This window comes from Chroicocephalus ridibundus, chromosome 10 (genome assembly GCF_963924245.1).
Source record: "Chroicocephalus ridibundus chromosome 10, bChrRid1.1, whole genome shotgun sequence".
In the NCBI taxonomy this organism is placed as follows: domain Eukaryota; kingdom Metazoa; phylum Chordata; class Aves; order Charadriiformes; family Laridae; genus Chroicocephalus; species Chroicocephalus ridibundus.
The window spans coordinates 18,778,270-18,798,359 of NC_086293.1; positions in this window are offsets into that span (position 1 = coordinate 18,778,270).

The following is a 20,090-nucleotide window of genomic DNA, read 5'->3' on the forward strand; positions in this document are numbered from 1 at the left end:
GTGCCAAATGCAGTTGGAGTTTTACGGTTGTTCTTTTAGCACCTCTTTGGATTTTGTTTAGTTCACTTCTGCAACAACAGCTGGGAGCAATATTTCCTTCAAATTACAGAAAGATTTAGTGCTATCTTAATGCGATACAAGTGTAGCCTGAATTATATTTAGGAGGAAGCACAATATGTGCTAATGAATAATAAAGGCTGTGTACAAGGGTATTAGCCTGGCTGTGACTGCTGCTGCTTGAGCCAGTTCTCACCTTCTTAATAGCGTTAGTAACTCACGATGGCTCTGCCGCTCAGCGGCCTCCTCCCAAGGGAGCATATTGGAAACACCCTCCATTTTGTGCGGTTTCAGCTGGAAAGAGGCACATCCTTCCAGACATGACAGAGCAGAGGTGGAGGACAGCTAGACTTTCCCCTCTGCAGGACTGCAAAGCCAGCGCCTATAAAAACCGGGGCGCCCACGTCCGCCACGTGACAATCCAGCCGTTACATGAAGAGTTTGGGTAGAGGCTTGGCCCCGGCTTCACTCCAAAAACTGGCAGCAAGCCCGAGATGCGGTCCGCATTTCGCCCTTCTCAGTTTGTCCATCTGCAACATAAAGGGGCATTTTGCAGAACATTAATGTCTGTATCCCTGCCATGGACGTGTGGCTGGTAGGAAACAGAAGTTTAGTGTAGTCAACAGTAAACTGTCAGCTGTGATCAAGAATAGCAGCAATATGGTTCACTGATTATCTGAATTACTCCAGGGTATCTCAGCAAATCCCTGCAATGTATCGCAGCCACCAAAGGAACACATGATTTTATGCAAAGAAGAACATTTTAAAAACATGCTACAAAAAACCCACTGATACAAATAGCTGAGAAAGTGAAGCGCTAATAGATGTTTCTTTCTTTCTGCCTTATTTATCTTTCATAAAATGCCACATAAACATGCTTTCTCCTACAGAAAGAGTCAAAAATAACATATTTGACTTATCTGTTTAGGAAATAGTGACATGTGTCAACCAAATCGTTTCAACACAAGATTCTTCAGTTTCAGCAACTGTCAGAGGGCTCCTCTATTGAAAATAATCAATGCCTTTGACAGATAAAGAGAGGTAATATAGTGACTTATTTTGATACAACTTGACAGCTTTTTTTGACAGTAGTTTGCACTGTCACTCTATTGGGTTTGAATTTTAACTGGGGCCCCTGAGAAATATGCTTTTGGTCTTTCGCACTGAATCTCTGCAAACCAAAAGGGCAGTAGGAGCGCAGTACTTACCTGCTTTTTATTTGCCATTATCTATCAGTCTTCAATTTTAATTACTCATTTTTAATACCTTTCCCAATTTTTATACTCTTGAGATATCATAATAAGGCATACTTAAACTATACTTTGCTGCTCCCTTGGCAAGAAGGGACATTTCAGACAGCTCGACTTGGAAACAGAGCTATTTTCTAATGTCACTGTGTTTGGATTGACAGTTCAGTTTCATCAAGAGCTCATCTGTTCTGCTCTTGCAAGACTGCAGAAACTTAAAAGAAGTTATTAATATAGATTATGAAATATTCAAACACTTGTCCATGCAGGAGCTTGTGGGGCTAAGGATCTCTTCATTAGAATTCTTACACAAAACACACCTTTCCATAAAAGAAAAATTAATAATAATAATTCAACAAAGGGTCCAGATCTGAATTCTCATAGAACAGAAACAAGGCATTTGAAAGAATTGCTGAAATTACAACCAGGTCCGTCACTGCTGCAAAGCAGCACTGCCAAATAGGCGAGGAGCTATAGGCTTGCTGTTGGCAGACGTTGCCCTTGGACAAAGAGGACTCAGGAGCAGGGTGAAGAGGACAGAGGGAAATTTGTCATTATCCTGTATTTTGATAATAACCTCTTTCAATAATTACCAGCTTGAACAACTTCTCCCACTGAGCGGTCAGGCAGAATCCACTTGCTCTGATCCAAATTGTTCATTCCCGGCTGCAATTTCCCGGAACATTGTCATCATATCATTTACTTTGTCTTTGATATAAACCTGTGACCTTGTAGGGTTCGGTATCTGAGTATTTATTTGCTTCCAAGCCTAAATTCACAATATGATGTATGAAAATTCCCTTTGGTGTTACAATGCTCAAAGAGACAAGGCTGTGAGATGACTGAAGGTACAAAGGTGCAGGAAATAAAAGGACTTGTATTCCCAACTCATCATTCCATTTACTGCTCGAGACGAGAATCGCATCCCGGCTTTTGATGTATTGTTGTTGTATATGTTGAGAGCTCGGTTATGTTTAAATGTAGTACTTCAGCTCCTTTGCTTAACAACGCCTGATAACTTGCTTGACATCTCAAAGAGTTTCTTAAAATATTCTTAAACCTTTGGCATCCCTTCCTGCCCTGGGCTTCATGAATAAAACATTTATCCAGTCAGCAGCTTTAGCAAAGAGGAACAGCCAAGTTCCATCCATCAACGTCAGCAGCTGAATTACTGAGTGATTTCAGATCCTTTAATAACTCTGTTTCTTTATGACTATGTTGGTAAACAATCAAATAGCGCTGGCACCTGGCTTTCAGTGAACATTAATTTTTTTGCATTATCAAATACTACTAATACTGCCCATTGCTATTATTGTTGTTTCAATAAAAAAAAAAAGTCTGCAATGCTGTCCACCTTTGTGAGAATGCACTGAGGTTTATTCTTGATTTGTTATGAAGGTCATCGAAAGCTACTCACATTAAACCTGCTGGGACTTTAAAAAAAAAAGAGCAAGGATAAATAGAGCCTTTACTTCACATATAATGTGCTTCATTTATCATCGGGATCACCAAGAGTAATACACTGCCCTTTTTGTAAGGTTGTTAATAGAAACTAAGCATTTTGGGGTGAAAAACCAATGATATAAAGGTTCTGTTGTTGTAGAAGTCCAATGAAGCTTGGAGATCCAAGTACTATAAGGAAATTGCCTACAGAGATTCAAAAGGCGGTTCCTGGTTTGAGCCTCTGTGCTGGGGAGGGTGGGAGGGGGAACAGAGAGAAGAAAAATCAGAGCTTTCCGAATTGAAAACCTAGCCAGCACAAATGTCTGAGCACATTTGGTTTGAATTAAATGGATATTCAAGATAAAAATCTTTTCATAGCACTTTACACTGGCAAAACAGTAGAAAGAGCTTTTCCACGCACTTGGATACAGTCACCGGTTTAGCCTCTAACCGGGGCGTGCAAATGGAAAGCCCCGATATTCAATCCTCTAACCTCTCAGGCAAGAAAACTATTCTTAGGCATGCAAGAATAACACATTGAAGTCAAAAGGGTCATCTAAATAAGGATGACTGGCCAGGGTACAGCCCCTGCTCTGTCTCTATTCACCAGGGATTTGTGCCTGGAATATAAACAGCAAATACCCCCAGACACGCTGATATGAGCATAACTTGAAATATCTGATCCTGCATAAATGAGCCTTCCCAGCTCTGGGAGAGAAAAAATCACCAACATTGCATTTGCGGAGGATGAAAACCAAGCGAGGTCCCAACAAACAACAGAGGAGCACGAGCCTCCCTAAGCCCATCTAGACTTTTTCTCCTACGCCCTCTGGGCGCCGCTGAAGGGGGCTGCTGTGGGATCACCCCAGAGACAGCTCTGCTCCCGGCACAACATCCGCGATAGCTCACGTCTCGCCCTGCTCCGCTGAGCGCTCCCAGGCCAGACACGAGCACTGCAATGTGTGCAGAAATACGGGAGGGTCGTTCTCGCCCCCCTGATACGCATTCCCGGCTGCGGAGCAGTAGGAAACCACAGGCTGATTGCACCAGAGAAAACATGTTTTTTCCAGGTTTCTGCAGGTCTAAATGAGCTCTTTGCTACCCATGTCAGGGGCCACAGGCAGGGACCAGTAACATTTTCATTTAGAGGCATCTTAGAGACTCTCCATAGGAAAATAAACAGACTCTTCAGTAAAATTACACCCAATTAAGCCACAGGTAAATAATTAAGCCACAGGCTTCAGTATTTAAGCACTTCCCAGTTGCTTGGATAAGTGAAATGTCACTGTTATGGATTAAGCTTCTATACTCTAAGTTTTCTCTGTTGCATCTTAAAAATAAAAACCAACACTTAGTTATATCTAACTGAAGACTGGCTCCAACTCCTTTGTTGAAACGAAGACAGGTACCGCTCCTGAGGAGCACAAAGTAGCCCATTCTTTGATTCCCAGGAAGGGTGATGGCAAAGATCATTAACCATGAACATGCCGTCTTGCTAAAACAAAAACCCACTGGCAGCTCCGGACCCTTGCACGCAGTTGGCTTGCACAACCGCACACACTAACCCATGCGTGTGTTGATCATGGCTCATCATGCTGACCAAATCCATCACCTCTTTTTCCTCTGCTCCTGGATATCCAGTTCTCATTCCCTCTCGTGTCCTGCATGCACTGCAGCCTCCCTGGAGGCAGCCCCGAGCTGCCCAAAGCCCTGCACACCCACCCCCAGGGCCAGCTCGTGACACTTTACTGACCACTTTGGGGACCACTGCCACTGGCAAGGGACAGGGAAGAGAAGTTCCCGTCAAGATCTTCTCCCACCTGCACGGAGCAGCCCAACAAGGGCAGGAGAGCTGAGAGCCAGGTGGGCTTTCCAGCGAGGTGCTGCATGTCCTGCTCTCACTGGCCGAGCTTTGGGCACAACTTCAGAAATCTGCCCTCCCAAGCTGGGCCGGAGACGGGGGGTCGCCCTCGACCTGCTCCAACACATGCAGGGCTGGGGTTTGTCATGGCTTTGAAGGTTGGGGTTATTCTAAATTTCTTTTAAATTTTGAAATTCTTCCTATGCCCTGTTGAAGGAAAAACATAGGGCACAACGGAGGTCTTTGCACTGCCTTTGGAGTGAGCCCTGTGAATTTCTAGTTTCAGCTTAAAAAAAAAAATTGTAAAAAAAATAAATCAGATTCTATTTCTTTGCTTGATCCCCAGGCTCTGAAGTTGTAAATATAAACTGCACTTCACTCATTTGAAATCTGCAACCTCTCCATCATAAATGAATCTACAGAGAAATTAACTACTACTTTTTCTCGGGAAGGATTTTTTGTTTTGTTTGTCTCTTTTAAAGATTGGGGATTACATAACAAGATATGCGGGTATCTTTATTTTCTGTATAAAGAAAAAATAAATGGATAGAAAAAACGGTCCCACCTCCCCTGTATTGACAGCATCTGTAGCTGGAATGCCCAAGGCCAAAAATCCTTTGCCTTGAATTTTTAGAAAAAATGTCTCTTTTTTTCCCCCCCATATCCCACTGAAACATGTTTCACACTTAGCTACTGGAAACATACCCTGCAGACATTTACATCACAGGCTTTGTTATTATAAGTTATAGTAAAAGACAAAAGGAACAAGGTTTTGTAACCAGAGGGCAAACATTGCAACTGCTAATTTGTTAGGAGGTGACATTTCTGATAATGCCGCTTTAGTCGAGCTACCATTCCATATTGTAATTTCATTATAGCATCCTATCACAGCACTTAATAGGAGAGATACATATCAACAGATCTATTACCTAAAACAAACAAAGATATTAGGAAACTTCTTGGGACTGAGCTGTATATTGACTTCTGGTCAGCATTTCCAGAGAATTTCATTAAATTTATGTCATCAAAAAACATAACATATGGACCTTATGAACAGGAACTCATACCAGCAGGAGTAACACAATAGTTTTTCCCCATTTTGCGATTTATCATCCATTCCATTACATGCTACACGGACTGTCATTTTTCTTTAAATGTGTTTGATAAAAGAGTTCTTGTTCTACTAGGTCAGGTATTATTATTCACCAACATTATGTACCAACCAGCACGGACGCCAGCAGCAGCTGCAGAGCTGTCACTGAGCATCAGAGTTAGTTAGTGCCAGGCTTTTCCCCGCCATACACAGCTCCCCTAAAATGGGGGAGCAGCCGAAAGGGAAGCAGCCCCCCATTCCCTCCCTGTGCCGCGCAGGGGACACGCGCTCTCACAACCGATATCACAGCAGGAGGCTGCGGAAAGCAGCCATGCCTTTCCACAACACAGCCCATCTGAAAGATTTGGAGCTACATTTGCTCCCCGCTGACCCTGTAGTGGGTTGCCACTCGCACGGGTCTGTGGCTGTAATTGCCGGTGGCTCCGTGTCAGTCCCCCTCTTGCACCCGCGGCTGAGACCTGCCCTAACCTCCTTCCCATGGACTTTGCAGGGATTTGCGGCACAGCGGTGTCAGCGGCACCGCCACCAGCGCGGTACGAGGAAGGAAACGTGTCCCTGCCGCCCAGCAGCCCTCGCGCAGCTGAGCCACCCGCACACACACCAGCGGGGGTGGGACCTGCCCTCCTCATCGCCCGCGCTGGCGAGTGCTCCTGGCCCTGCGCCCGCCCGATCAGCGCAGCGGAGCTCAGCAAAGGCAAGAGGCTCTCTTTGCCCTTCTTGCCGGTTCTTAGATGTTCCCTTATCCGCTCTTAATTATCCAAGGCTATTTTTACACTCTTTCTCCCCCCATCTCCTAATTGCCCGAACTTATTTTCCTGATGGTTTTCTGCTGAAGATGAATTTCAGGAGCTCAGTATCTCAGGCAATTTCAAGACGTAATTAACACCACCACTCCCCTCATTAGTGTGTGGCCTACTTTCTCTCCAGCACTACCATCCCCTTAGATGTTTTGAAAAAGTCCTTATTATCCCCCTGTAGCTGTTTGACTAACATTAACTCCTTGTGCTTCACAGGGCTCTCCTCTCCCTGCCTGCAGGTGGGAAACACCTGCCAGAGTCCCCTTCGCTTGTGGGTTTCATTTTGAAGTTTCCACACTGTGTGGTTTTAGCTCCCAGTCACGGATGAAGAGCTGTGCTGACTGTCCCAGCTTAGAGTTAAGTCCCTTTTTGTCATCAAACAACTGACACTGTTCTAGGCGCTGCTCAGACACTTAAGAGCATCCCCATCCCAGAGGGCTTGCAATCCATACAGAGAAGACAAGGAAGGATGACCATCCCCAAGGAAGTTTTGGGTTCTGAGGCAGAAACACACGGAGCCTACAGCAAGCCTGCCTTTACAGCTCAGTTGCAAACCACCTTTTTCTTTTAAGTGCCCAGGCATATCTCCTCCCCTCCACCCAAGCTGAACTTCTTTTGACTTCAGTAGGAGTTTTCCTCGAGTAAGACCAGCTGATTTGGGATAGCAGACTGGACTCTTCCAGCTTTCCGTTCCTATACTCCAACACCCTGGTATTGGTATCTCCTACAAACCCATCACTTAAGTAAGCAAAACCAAAGGCTTATTTCCAAAGCTAACCCATTGAGAGTTCACACAGGAGCCTGAACTTAATTGTCTGTGGCTGTAACAATATCAGATAACCCCTGCAGAGATAAACAAGCAGACTTGGGAGATTAATATTTTCTTTAATATAAACTTCGTAGGATGCTCTGTTGTCAAAAAGTCCACAGGGATTACTTGTGTTGTAGTAGGTGGCACTTCATTTTCCAGAATCTATGACCCAGCAGAAATTACTGTCAGCTCCCTGACCAGCCGAGGGGTATTGATTCCCCCGTTACTACAGCAACCCATTAGTTATTAGATCGTGTCTCGTATGCAGTGACTAATCTGCCTCGGCGAGGTCTCGGATTTTGACACTTTTTCATTCTAATCCTTAATTAGTTTATTTGATGCGGCCTGCACATTTTATTTTTATACTAAGTAGTTATTGAAAATACAGTCAAACTGAGCAGAGATCAAAAGGAGCAAAACCAGTACACTGTCAACTAAACCAGTTATGCAAAATAAGAAGGAAAAAAAAATTAGCATGCCATATCAAATGTGTAAGGCAGCTTCACTCAACACTCCTAAAGTTGCACAAAAGTCAACCCAGGACACTCTTGCATCCCCAGACTTCACCCGAAACATGAGTGCCCCCGATATATTGCCTCCTTTGTGTCGCCTCCGTTCCAATGATTGCACCAAAAGACTAGGAAGCCTTCACTGAGAACTTTATCTTTATCAAAGATAAAATTTATCAAAGTTCCTGCTTCCTTTGATGCTTGGCTTCTCAAGGAGGAATAGACTTTGACAGGTATCTTCCCTTGACATCAAAATAACCAGAGACGGGTTACCTTTTTATGGCTTACCCTCTCCTTGATGTGAGGTGGTGAGTGAGGGTCCTACCAAAAACCAGAGCACACACCCCGAGTCAGTGGTTCTCGTCTGCATGACGACCAGAAACTGGACAGAGGAGCAGTGTACTTGGCTATGACCCACACTCATTCTCACAAACCACTTGACACAAGACTACAGGTTTTGGCCACCTTAAGCAACTTTAAATTTATATTGCACTCATTAATAAACCCATGTCACCTGACCAAAAAATCCCAGTACTGGAAACAAAAAAAACCACCTCACATTAATTCAGGAAGTTATTCATATTCACAAAAACACCAAAACCAGAGAAAATTCAGTACCAAAAGTCAGAATGAAAATAAAGAATTTATGTTTAACTGAGGTGCCATAAAAACTTCTTCTTACATCTCCTTCTGTCCTCTTAAGCTGTTATTAATTGAAAATAGAGTTCCAAGCAGAGTCTGTCCCTTCCAGCTTTCCTATTACAGGATACAAAATAGGAAAGCAACTTCATCGTCAGGCAACAAAATCCATTTACGTCTACAGACTGTACAGGAAAGACAATTGCTATGTGTTTGCCACAGGAAAGTTTCAACACATCAACAGTCTGCATCCTGATAAAAATCTCTCTTGGTATCTTTCATGGAAACTGTATAACCCTTGCACATTTATATAAAACTAGACGAAAACAAATCAATGTGTAGGTCTGCTGCTCTACTGAGTATCAGCAGAAGATTAGGCATAGCACGTTCAGTTACTGAAGAGGGGATGATGAGGGCTGCCAGTTAATTACTTAGGAACAACTGCCTTAACGTGGAAGGGGCAAGCTCTAGCTAATGCCTTCCAGGTAACGCCTCCCTTTCTGTTCACCAGCAATGGTTTGGGCACGAAATACCAACCAGATTCTTGTGCACTTAAATGGGTGAACACATGTCTGTGAAATCCATGTCCCTCCATAGGTTTTACTACACTCCATCTCCTAGATGTCAGGGTGTCCACAGGCCTCAGCCGCACGTTTGAGCTTACACAGGCAAGATGCATTTGTACAGATTCTTAGGAGAGGGATGGAAAATTTGCCAAACTATGCAACAAGGAGAGGCTTTGCTTTAGCTTAATTTGATTGCAAACTATGGGCTCATGCTGTGGCTTTTTCCCCGACTTTGATTCATCAAGTAGTGGAAAAGGACCCCAAAGTAGAAAGGCTTAGGGCAAACATCCGCACATCTGACTGCATGCATTTCCATTGCTCAGTATAATCATCAAGCTCAGGGGTTGCAAAGGTTGCAAATTCAGCTTAGGGGCTCTCTGCTTCACCAATATTCCCTGTCCTGCAATTATAATTTCACAAAATCGAAGAGATGGAAAGGGAACATTTAGACCACTCACTCACCAGTGCCAGGTCACTCCCTATAGCACAATCTCCAGGGCTCCACTCAGTTTCAAAAGTCTCAAGTAGTGATGAAATGTGAATAGACTGAAATAGAACAGAATTTGGAATTGCCTTGATCTACGTGATGCAGCGTGGGAGTGTACATACGTGTGTGCCAGCAGTTTTCTGAAGCACACCCACTTTGATCTATTAGAAAATTGACCTAGTATGCTCAAGAAAGTGCTTCAATTAGCCCAAGTAACCCATTTATGTTATCATCCATCTTGAACAATTCTCTGGATGTAATTCATGGAACTGGGGACCAGCTATTAAATCAGAACGCTGCTCTCCAGAGAAATCTAACCCAGACTCTGAGCCCGTAACAGCAAGAGCAGTCAAGTGCTCCAGCTATAAGCAGCCAAGTCGGGCATACCCTATTACCTAAATGGAAACCCGTAAGCACGGTGGATTCCGTAGTAAACCGCACAGTACTTGATTATATTAAGATATATTTCATTGGAGGTGGACAGAAGCACAAACAAAACGCAAAAGAAAGTTTCTCATCACTTTTGGTGAAGATGTAGTGAAATCTTAAAGTAAAGCAAGATGCAGTTGCCTCAATAAAATGTGACGTAGAAAACTCAAAGGCACAGGCGATCAGGTATTAATGGCATTTAATACAGTTGGGTATGCAATTAGGGAATGCCATTGACCAATAGAAGCACACAAAGAGCAAAGTCACTTCTCATGTTCCTCATCAAGAAGATGGGGAGTCAGAAGCGATCAGTAATAATACACTCACAAAACTGTCTGCTAGACAAACTTACACTTTCTGACAGAGTATTTCATAACATCATACGTACCAGCTTCACAACAGATAAACGAGACTTTCCTGTGTTTCCATTAGCCTAATATTCTAGTTATGAGTACCCCAGCCTCGTGTGTAAAAAAACCTGACATTTGAGGCACAGAGCAAGACGTTAGATCTGTCCCCCGTGTTGCCAGTCAGACCCCTAACTCCTGTGCCCCTGGCTGGTTTGGGGAGTAAGACCCAGTGCTCCCGTCCGCTGAGATTTCCTTCCCAAGAGCCTCCGTTTCATCCCAGTGCAGGCCAGGAGAAGCACTCCCCCCAACTCTTCCCTACATTAAACATCCTCCTGAATTTCTTCTGAAGCCAGTGAGAGCACAGTACACCCAGTACGTCCCACAATCACCCTAGGAGACCATAGCTGCAAGCCCAAAGGCCCAGCCTTGTTAACACCGTGTAGCTGAACACAAGGCCTGTCAGCCACCCCCTTAAAGTCTATTTTATTTAATTACCTCTGCCAACCGTCTAAAAGGCTGCTAGCTAAGAAAGAATTTTAGGAAGGCGAGATGGAGGAGAGGCTTACAAACGATAAGTCTCTCATACACTTAGGCTCGGGGCTGAATGAGAAAGCAGAAGAGATACTGCAGAGCTAAGTACCAGCTCCTGACTCTTTATACACCATTACATACCCAGTTGCCCACAAATACAGCACATTCTGCGCTCCTCTCCACATAATATTTCACTCTAGCATATGAATAATCTAATATGCCTGTAAGCAGAGCCCAGATTCAAGAATATTAAGAAATTGCACAGATACAGTAATAATGAAACAAAATTCCTAAGCCAGAGAAAAACCAGCTGTGCGTAATTCATTATGTCACAAGACCATCATGTTGCTCAACAGAAAAACATGCCTTTCGCCTGGCTTAAATCAGGCACTTTTGTTGCTGGGAATCACGCTAAACCCATGGCAAAATATGAATTGTGCTTCAGGATATCACACGTTTGCCTTGCAAGTGTAGCTTGACTTGAGACACTCCTGAGAATAAAGCAATGTGCGATGCCAACGTACATACACCGACAGTAAACTGACGGAACTACAGCTGGACTCTACAAAGCAGTGTACTGGAGCAGAGCGTCTCTCAAGCACAAGTTCTGGCACCCTCACCAGTAGACATGCCTACGGGCCACATCCTCACACTCACACCAATTAGTGTAATTCCCTTTACTGCAGGGCAGCTCTACATAAAAGCACCAGATGAACGTGCGGTTTAACAGTGCCTATGTGCTAAGTTCGGACAAGAAACAACAGAGAGGAAAAGGAGTAAGTCTGTAGCCACCAGTTTATCATACTTGAACCAAGGACTTCCTCCGCTTGTACATTGCCCTTCACAGCTGCCATGCCTTGGAGGCATTTTCTTTGCTCAGAAAAAGCTGTGCATAGTAACTCTTGCACCTTCTCCTAGTGGCGGCTGGCTGTGATCCGATCACTGCTGTATGTAGCATTAAGGTCAATATGCCTGTAACCATAAATACTGAAATACATTTTGCTAACGATCAACCATCGTCACTGAGCAAAGACAAATGTGTTCACCGCAAACTCCGAGAGCGCCATAGCATTGCTTTTAGAAGAAGAAAATGCACTGAAGAACCTGGACTTCTTGTCCCTGGAAATAAGCCATGCCTTCATGGCCTAGTCACCTCTATAAATACAATGAGGTATGGTAAATACATCTGGGATTACATTAGACACTGAGCAATTTGGGAAGATTGGTCGACTGTGGAAATCCAAAATGATCTCACTGAAGCAGCCTAAGTGGTACTAGCTAAGCAGGTTTGGAGCCCACATTTCAATGCAGAATACCATTTTATATAAGAACTCACTTTGCAAAGCTGTGTAGGCTCAATGTCCATTACTAGACTACTTGATGATTTATTGTGTCATAAGTTGGAACTTCTCCTAGTGCCCTTTGTGTTGATGATGTCATTTGAAGATCACTTCTCTTTATGGTTGGTACATGCAGTAAAAAGATTTACAGTGTTCATATGTCTCCACCACTGGTTCTGATGCACCTTTAAGATCCGAATACAGAGAGTGGGATTCACCTCACCTACCCAACAACCCAAAGTCAGGCAGTCAGTCTGCTTTGCTATATCCAAGCTTTTTCAATATAAAACAAAAAAGGAAAAGGTATCAGATCACAAGTCTTCCCATCTAGCTTAACTATCTACTTGATGAATCCAAGCCAAAATGAAGTTGCATACTTATTTGATGTTCCTATGTATGTTCTGTACCACAGGACAGACTTACCCATGCTATAGAGCAGCAAGACCTCTCTGCCCTGTAAGCACAGAGGGGGCGGGGGGAAAGGCAGTGTATTAAGATGGCATGTGTCCACCTTATGTGTATGTTTATAACTGGTTTAGTCCAATTTGTACCATAGATTAATGAGATTTCCCTCCACCCCCTTCTCCCCTTGCAACTTCACTTATCCTGGAAACCCAGTGAAACAAAAATAAGTGAAAAGACCTGAGCTCAAGGCACTTGTGGGGATAAATCACACAAACAGAGAGGAGGAGTGGAGGCAGATTAATCCCAATCCTTCCCCGACACCACATTTGCACCGTTCCTGCCCCACCGAGCTTTAGGGCAGAAGTGCCCCAGGAAGGGTTTATCCATTTTCACGCAGCAACACAGAGCTCATGACAGGCACGATGAAACCCAAGCCACTGTGTCCCGCAACAGGCGCTGAGCTCCGCTTCATCGTGCGGTGAAGCGCCTCTGCCTTCACAGCCCCGTGCTGGTGGAGCCCTGCAGAGGGCAGCTGCACAGACACCGCTGCCTTCCGTGGCCCAAACCGCTGGCCTGGCCACACGACTGGTGGGAAGGGGAAGGATACACAGCAGCATCTACAGCAGTACAGTAACACCCACATTACAATTCCTCCCTTGGAGGACTCAACAGGGATCTTTGCATTATCTGGAGCTGAGGGATGCAGAAGCCTGTGTGCCACGGCAGCCTCAAAGGCATCTCAAAAGCATGCTCAAAAAGCCACTTTAGAGATACCAGAACAGAGCTGTTATGTCAGTGCAGAACACCAGGTAGTGAAAGAAGCATCTGCCCCTTCCCAGCATGGGCTCAGGATGGCCTGACCACAGGTTTTAGCCTCTGCTGGCACTGGCTGCTCAATACAGCCGCTCGGGTTATTTAGCAGCCTTTCTCTGCCTTTCAGGAACATTTACATCTCCCTTCTCACGGGAGGAACATGCAGTGCAGGTGACACAGCAAGTGGAGATAGCCACATTTCTGGGAGCTGGGACAACCCTCTTCCCCAGTATCCTGCGGGACACAGGCAGAAAAACTGGTCAGCATCTTGTCCCGTGCAAGTACAAGTCCAGCTTCTGCACCCACAGCAAAGATTAAAAGCACAACCGTTAAAAGCACAACCATACCCACCTCTTTAAGATCCCATTGGCAAATTAGTAAAACATGCAGCTACTGTATGTCATTTTTAGTGTATATAAAAAGAACCCATTACATTTATTTCGTACTTTTTGTTGCTGTCATGAATGCTTAAATAATCCTTCTGTGTTTAGAAACAAGCCATTGGGGACCAATGAGATACATTTATTGCAATTACATGATTCTTCTAATTAATTTTTGTCTGGAAATTTCAAAGTAAAAATCTCCAGCTACATGTGCCCCCTCCCCCCTTCCCTCCAGCCAATAGACGCGTTTCTGAGCCTTGCTTAAAAAGCTTGCTTCCTTTTTGCCTAGTTGAAATAAAGTGGAATTGTTAGTGAGAGTGGGCAGAAAGGAGAGAACATTGTCATTAGACCACATTGTTTAAATCAACCCCTAACAAGCATTTCATTTAGTTTGGGTCATTAACTACATTTGAGTGAAAAATGTAGTTTGCCTAGCAAATTGGTTGGTGGCCAAATGCTTCCAACAGGAGGCTCTTCTGGGTTAAGACCAAAGACTGCAACACAGAGACACAAATTTTACAGGTTGGAAACTTAACCATAAAGAAAACACATTTCAAACAAGCATCCAAACAAGGGGACGCTTATCAGAGATATAGACAAAATTTGATATTTACTGATTTATGAGATTGTACCGCCCGAGGCAGCATTCTCATAATTTATCCTATTCTCCCCTGTAACACAGATCACTGAATGTCATAAAGTAATTCAGATAAGATAGTCTGTAATTAGGGGCTAATGACATCAACTCTGCTGGACGCACAGCCACTTCTGACATATGACACCCAAGTGATTTTACTAAAACAGTATACCACATCCCTGCATAAGCCTCAAACAAACCCATTTGAACGGTCAACCCCCCTTTTCCAAGCCACACTGGGCTTTGGGAATAGTTCGTTCCTTTTCTCTCTTGCCACAATCATTTGCCAAGTTAAAAAGCTACTTACCTCACCCCACCGTTTCCCCTAACCTCAAACCAAACAAGCCCATCTCCCTCCGCCTTTCCACACAGCCCTTTGAGGCTCCCTGGCAGTTCTCCTTCAGACCCCGCCAGCTCCTCATCATCCCCGCCTTGAGCACGTTCTGCTCAAGCCCCCATCCCACTGGCATGGGCGAGCGAAAGGCGACTGCCCCTCTCCCATACACCACCTCGGGTTATCAATCTGCCAGTGATGGCTGGTTTCTTTTTTCTGCAAGAACACGCCGTTATTCACCCATTCGCTTTCTGATCCCTGATAAGCCCTCATATCCTTTTTGGCCATGCTTAGTCCGCCGCTGTCAGCTTGTGCTTCTGCAAACTCAAAGCTAGATGTAGTGTGTGCATGTACATATGTATTTTTACATAATTTTTTTTTTTTTAAACTGAACTGCTTTCTGATAATTTCTCGGTGTTTCCAGTGGCGCTGAATTCTAATGCTGATCTCCAAAGGGATGCCACCTTTCTCAGGTTGGTGCCACCTCTAAGCCCTGCAGGTAGACTCTGAACTCCACTGCCCAACTCACAAGCGCAATAGCAAACAGTCCCAGACCCCTGACAGGCACCATGAGGTACCTCACCTAAAGCTCTCCCCAGTTTGACAACAAACCACTGATAACTTCTCCCTGCACACAATTTGCCAATCATTCACAACCTGTCCTAGAGACTCAGTTTTCTTCGATTGCTTTGGAGACTGATGTGAGAGGTGGCATGAAAAGCCTCACCGCAGTCAAGCTCTCCGACACCCCTCCTTCCACCCTGTCATGCTGTTACAGAGGGGAACTAGGTGGGGTTGATGTGGTGTGTCTCTCACTGTTGTGCTGGCTGTTCTTTATCACCTGTGACGCTCTGAGTGTGTATGGACAGATCACGGGATCATTTGCCCCAGCAGTGAATTCAAACAGACCAGTCTAGACTTGCCCAGCTCCTCTTGTCCCTCTCTCTGAGGCAGGTGCTGCCCACATCTCTTCTCTTCCCCCGGAGCCTCCCCAGACTTCCTCATGCTCTTGAAGAGCTAATTGGCCCTGAAAATTGGTCCAGCCTCTTCTCAAAACACTCCAAGAGCTGGGAGCATTCAGTTTTTCCCCAGTATCCTAAAAGGTGCAGAAATTTGGAAATCTATAGGGTCTTCTGGTTCACTCAATTCCAGAGAGCAAAACAGAGATGTTTTCTCCCCAGGGCTCTGTCAAGCTCAGGGGTTCAGCCCTATCAATCTCTCTTGCTGTCTCATAGACCTTATATGTCAATCCTAAAGCACACTGCCTTCACCTGCATTGCTTTTCACCTCTTCCCACTCCACCATCATGAGCCTGTCTCTTCAGATCTGTTCCTGCCCAGCCAGCTGCGAAGCTGCTGGGTATTGCGCCCGGCTGTGTTTCTCTTTCCAAATCCTGCCTTGCGCTACCAGTGATCTGATCTGCTGCTGATCTCAGCAGCAGGCTCATTCACCCCATCTCTTTGGTGGTCCATAGCTGACTGTCTCTGACAGACCGCCTGTTCCCAACAACCGGCACCGGGAGCCCTGCAGCAGACACACCGCGGCTTCAGTCTGAGCATCTTCCCCACAGCCAAGTCCTCCCTGAACAAGCTGTGTGCTCTTCTGTCAGGACCCTAGCCATGGCCGTTTCCACCAAGCCTCTGCTATGGCATTTAAATTACAGCATTGATTATACACAAGACCTGAAGTTCCTCCTTTTTATTCCTTGTGCTGACATATCTAAAATATTTGACGGATGGACCCCTTAATTTTCCTCTTGTGACAGTTATCCCTCAAGCTCTCCCAGTTCTCGCTCCTGCCAGTGGTTTGATGCACCACCATCCTCTGCCAATCCTATTTTAAAGCCTTCCTCGGCAGCAGCAAGTCTCTCCTCACTGTCTGTTTCCAGCGCACGCGGTTCCACGGGGACAATCAAAGCACAGGGACAGTGACTAGTGTTGTATTTGGTCCCTGCTACTCAACTCGGGTCCCCTGCTGCCTATCATCTTAACTGCAGCAATGCTTATTTGAAACAACAACCACCCCAAGCTATTCTCTCCTATCCTCCTGTTTATGGAAAAGCACTGATTAACCAGAAGTAATTTTTTTTTTTTAAACCTAAAAGTAATTTATATTACATAAGAAAAAAAGGTCAGGTAGATACTCCATTTATCACTATTACAAAGGGCTGTAACATAGTGATGAAAAGAAAGAGAAATTAATTACAAGTCAGAGGCTGCAATAACTCTCTCTGTAATTGTGACGAAAAATTTAAATTAACGTTTCTGTCACCAGGAGAAGTTTGATTAATTTTACAATAGTGGAGATGCTATCACCTTAATATTGGTGGGTAAGGAAGTTTTACTATTTGCAATTTAGATGTAGATCATTTCTTTAAGACTCAAAAAGTGCCTGCGAGGCACCTTCACACTTTATTAACAGCTCAATCAGTGCCACGCTAGAAATAATTAGCCAAGAAACCATGTAGTAAATATATCTAGACTAGGAAACCTGCAGAATAAGAAGTACGTGATAAAATCCAGACCCCTCCAAGAGAAACAGCCTCTCTCCAGCGCTCCAAAGCAACCGCTGCTGCCCAGCTGCCCGCTCTGCCACTCTGCCTTCAGGGAAACAACACAAATACCAGATTTTCTGACAGCTTTGTTTTGTTTTCTGTTTTCAAGCCTCTGCTCAGCTGCAGACCCAGAGGGCAGAAGGGTTAGATCTGGCGGCAGCCACTGAGAGTGTACCCCGCCGCGGGGGCAGCCCCACACGCTGGGTGCTGGGTTCCCTCTGGGGCTCCCGGGTGCAAGAGGTGGGATGGCAAAGGGCTGCTGAGGAGAGCTCGTTGCTGACAAACAGCGAGTGAAATGCAATAGGAAAGAAACTGAGGCAGGCGGGGATTACCATGGCGTAGGACCAGGGCATTGCCCAGCCTGCGGCAGTCACACCTGAGCACAGCGGGCAGCAGCCAGGACAGCCTCCCGTCCCCAGCCCACGGACACAGGAGTTGCCTTGTTTGGGTTTTGTTTTGCTTTCCCTGGTTTTTAATCCTCACAAGACCAGCTGAGCGCTCGGACAGGACCTGGACATACCCAAACACTAGTGCCCTGGCACATCTGCAGGCTTTGATATTAAACACCCCACAGACAGACCCTGGCCAGCCCCTTCCCTCTCTCTGCATCTTTCAAGTCTCCTGCCCCCTCGGGACAGAACCGAGCCCCCTGTGGGACAGGCCAGGACCTGGGCAGCCTTTCCACTCTAGCCAGAAGCAGCAGCACCCCTTGAACTCAAACGTCTCAGCTCCTTGCTTTGCAGAGCACAGCATCCAAGGAGGAAAGGGCAGCACTGCCTTGTGATCCCCTCTGAGACCACTCGCGTTAACACCGCGCACATCCCTGTACCCTCCAGGATGCTTATCGTTAGTGTCTGCAAAGAGAGGGGACAATTTGTGTATTTTTGTCCCCTGAAGACCTTCCCCACCTCCAGCACATGCAGGAGCAGATGGGGCAACACAGTGAGGGAGCGCGGGAGGCCGGCAGACAGCAAGTGACACCAGTCCCCAGCCTTTGCTACCAGAACAACCCCTGCAAAAGCCCAAGGATATAGTACAGGAAAGTAAGGATCAGACCAAAGCCCTGGGAAGCTTTCCCAGTTCTTCTCTGCACTATTTAGCAAGGGCCATTAATTTCTTCCTTTCATAAACACTGTGAACGATGAAAATCTGGAAAATAAAATGAGCCTAATGAAAATGTATTGGTTCTAAGGCAATCAATGCCATTCGGCTTGCAGAGAAAAGGAAACACAGTTCCCCATCTGTACTCTGCTCCCTGTAGTCAACAAGGCTGGCTGTTTCCAGCATGGATCAATGAACCATTCGTTAGAGGAAGTGAACCTGTACGAGCAGCATTTGCCTCTCTCCTCCAAGATCAAACAGACCCGCATTGGGAAGTTTCGAGACTGCTCTCGAAACTTCACGTCCAGGGCAAGTTGGAGCACTTGAAGGTAGTTTGCACACAAGTCTAGCAAATCCTCATGCTCGCTGCACTCGGAGACTGAGCAGGAAGAAGCTCAGACCGTGCACATGGAGCATTGGAACATCTCCTCTGCGGAGCAGGGGTGACACTGCGCCATGGGTGCAGGGGCTCCTGAAAGGCATCGGGGTGAGCAGAGGGGAAAGGGCTTTCTAATGCCGTCAGCTTGTAAGCAATATTGAAGAGTTGACGCAGTTTTCTCTTTGAATTTCTTTAGATATAGTGATGCTAAGGGGGGGGAGGAGACAGGATGGAAGGAAGAAAAGAGTGATGTTAATATAACCAAAGTACCATCATCAAAGAACTTAAGAGATGTGGGTTTGCTGTAAAAAGCTGAAGATCCTTACAAGGAATGCTACTAGAAATGTTTATTCCAGCAGTGAAGAGATCCCCCAAAGCAGGCAGGAGCTGGCAGTGCTGCAGTCAGCTCTGCGGCTCCAAAGCGTTCATGCTGGGGGAAGAGAGGGAGGTAACCGTTTTGTCAAGCGCAAGGCCCTTTCCTCAGATGCATCACCGTAACATCTGACAAATGGTGCCTCCAGGATAGCTGTCAGAGGCTGTCATCGATAGCGTACAAGTAGACAGTGTAATTCAGCGTGACATTAACTGACACGGGGCAGCGCGAGGTCCACAAACCACACTCCTTTAAATAACTAGAAAGCCAAAGAAAGCACATGCTGGCCAAGGAGGTGAACTGCAGCAGGCACATAAAAAGGCAAATTATAGTACATGGCTAAGGAAAGGCCATGTTCCTTCCTCCCACTGAATTGACACAAAAATTAATGGGAGATCTTTATGTGGACAGGCTATAGAAAGAGGCACTAAAGGCTGTTCCCAATGACTTCAAGGCATTTGGAAGTAGGCAGCAATAAAGAGAGGAAATTATAAAACACAGGTGCCAGACGGGCTGCAAAACTTAAAGGTGGTATTTCCTCATGTTCTGAATATCGTTGCAAGCCATGGAGAAAAATTTAGGTGCCTTCTGAAAAACAGCTGGAAAAATGAGATATAGAGCGCAAAGCGAGTGTAAGAGGATAATGCCATCGTCGTGGCGTGCACTGCAGTCTGAGCCACGGCTGACAACAAACAGGAACATCCCAGAAAGACCAGCACTGGGCACCACTACGGCACAGCACAGTCTCTACTGACTCCAGCCACCGAAAGCATTCACCCAAACCACGGTGACAGTATCGTGAGGCAACTGAAAAACACAAGTTTCATTAAATCGCTCCAGAGGCTTTATGGCTGAGGTGCCTCTTGGGACCAGGCACTGCCAATAGCCTTCAAGGAGAAGGAGCTCCCCACTAGGCAATGATAATCCTGC